Source organism: Myotis nattereri (assembly GCF_964212035.1).
Source record: "Myotis nattereri genome assembly, chromosome: 18".
Classification (NCBI taxonomy): Eukaryota; Metazoa; Chordata; class Mammalia; order Chiroptera; family Vespertilionidae; genus Myotis; species Myotis nattereri.
The window spans coordinates 27,377,071-27,379,622 of record NC_138093.1 but is presented as its reverse complement, the minus strand read 5'-3'; the positions used below and the strand labels follow the sequence as shown (position 1 = coordinate 27,379,622).

Sequence of the window (2,552 nt, the reverse complement as noted above, 5' to 3'; positions counted from 1 at the left end):
TTAATTTTACTATATTATTGACAACCTCTTTATTTGTTTCCTTTTTTTCATGAAATGGCCAGATTGAAGAACTGCTAAGTTCTTTGGTGTGTAGACATTAGCAGTACTGATCAATATTAAAAATATCTGAAAAATCAGTTAGTAAAATGATCATTTTAGTCTGAGTATTTTTAAATGTGAAGAAACACTTTAAAGTATAACGTATCTGACATGATTGATTAGGAGGGAAGAAGTACATGTTCTATTTTCATATCTCCAACCAACAAAATGACTTTAGATTTACAGATAGGTTTAAAGTTCTCATTTAAAATTCAATTGTTTCACAGTTTTAAAAAATTGCAAACCCTTAAAATGTTTAAGGCCCTTTCCCAGGATTTTCTTTAAGAAATTCATTAAATCTTTCATATTTGAAGAGCGGATTAATCGCCAGAGCTTTCTTCTAGACGTCTACCTGGCAGTATCTGCTCTAATACATGTTTTTGCCTTAAAAATCCTTCTTTTTCAGTCTTTAAATAAATTACCACTTCCTCCCAGGACCTTTTCAATGAAACAATTCAATTGCCTAGAGAGTGTTTATTTCTTCCTCTTCTAGATTAATAGTTATTTGAATTTTTTACTCAAAAGCATTTCTTGATTTAAAAATATTTTCATTGGTTTTAGAGAGAGCGGAGGGGAGAAAGAGCAAAATATTGATGCCAGAGCGCAACATTGATCAGCTGCTTCCTGAATGCCCCCAACTGGGGATCAAGTCCACAACCCATGCCTCGACCTGGAATCTAACTGGCAGCCCTTTGGTGCCCAACCAACTAAGCCACACCCATCAGGGACTTAATCTCTATCTCTATCTCTCTATCTCTATCTCTATCTCTATCTCTATCTCTATCTCTATCTCTATCTCTATCTCTATCTCTATCTCTATATAAAAGCCTAAGTGACCATTTGACCATTCAACCAATAGCTATGACACACACTATCTGGGGGCAGACGCTCAATGCACAGGCATGGAAACATGAAAGAGACTGATGAATCTCAGAGGGAAGTAGGGCGGGGGGAAGGAGGGAAGAGTTTAATCAAAGATCTTATATGCATACTAGAGACCTGGTGCATGGATTCATGTACCAGTGAGGTCCCTCAGCCTGGCCTGCAGGGATTGGGTTGAAATCAGCAGCCCAACATTCCCCAAAGGTTCCCAGATTGCGAGAAGGCACAGGCCAGGCTGAGGAACCCCAATGGTGCACAAATCTGTGCACTGGGCCTCTAGTACAGATATAATAGGGCAATATGCTAATTAGATCGGAGGTCTTCTGGACATGCTTCCTGCCAAAGCTGGGGTGGAGAGGAGCCAGCCTGGGTCCCGGGTGCCTGTGGGTGGCCAGAGGAGAGAAGCCCTGATCTCGGTTCCCAAGGGAAGCTGGTGCCAGCAGCTGGGGGAAGGAAAGCCTACTCTTGCACGAATTTTCATGCATTGGCCTCTAGTATATATATATATATATATATTTTGAAGTATAATTTCCATTTATTTTTCTCCCAGAGAACTTTTCTTCACTCTTTAAGGACTTAGTTCAGCAGTTCTCAACCTGTGGGTCGCAACCCCTTTGGCGGTCGAACGACCCTTTCACAGGGGTCGCCTAAGACCCTCCTGCATATCAGATATTTACATTACGATTCATAACAGTAGCAACTTGACAGTTATGAAGTAGCAACGAAAATAATTTTATGGTTGGGTCACAACATGAGGAACTGTATTTAAAGGGCCAGAAGGTTGAGAACCACTGGCTTAGCTCCTTACATGGGCTTCGGTGGAGGTCGTGGGGCAGCACCCACAGGTCTAAATCAGGGTGGGGGTGTTTGGTCCTTCCGGGCTTCACCAGAATGATTCCTGACTACCTTGCTGTGAATGGCACATCTCACACAGTATTGCAGCTTCACGTACAGCTTGGGAAGCACATAGGCGTCGAAGACACTTGCTTCAGAGATGTTCCTAACGGCTGTGGCCTCTACTATGTTTTGCATGACAAATTCTTAATGGACTTGTCCTTGGGCACACACCGGGGGCAGTTGGTGCAACGAATAGGCTGCACATGGCCTCGCGACCGTTATTCCTTCTTTTCTTGGTCATCTTGGAAACGAGGACCCAAGAGACCAGGGACTTGATATTTTTGATAAAAGTGAAACCTGAAGTAAAATTTGCAGTGGACTTCCGTGATTGATGTCTTACTTTGCTGGCATTGAAGGGTGTGTGTGGGGGTGGAGGTGGTGGTGAGAGTGAATGAGTTGGGTCAACCTTTTTTTTAATATCTTTGAAGAGCAGCTGGCTTCCATGTGACCCCTCTAGACCTGATTTCTCATTTTGTATTTTTTTCTACACTCCAATCCATATTTTTTTTTATACTTACAGCCCCTGCCTGAATAAATGACCCTTACCCCATTCCCAGGGAACCAAAGGTATGTGGGGCTTTCTCCATTCTTCTTGAACTGTTATTATGGCATCAATTCTATGTATTAGCTTGCTAGGGCTGCTCTAGCAAACTGCTAGGTGGCCTTAACCAACA

The 2,552-nt window shown here is 42.4% G+C and overlaps 1 pseudogene across 1 annotated transcript; it reads right to left on the bottom strand.

Annotated features, from left to right (window-relative positions):
* Nucleotides 1-1,785: 1,785 nt before the first annotated feature.
* On the bottom strand, nucleotides 1,786-2,119 carry LOC308533731 (small ribosomal subunit protein eS26-like; annotated as a pseudogene). The gene has a single exon. The product of its transcript is annotated as a small ribosomal subunit protein eS26-like (transcript).
* Between the last annotated feature and the right edge of the window lie 433 nt (nucleotides 2,120-2,552).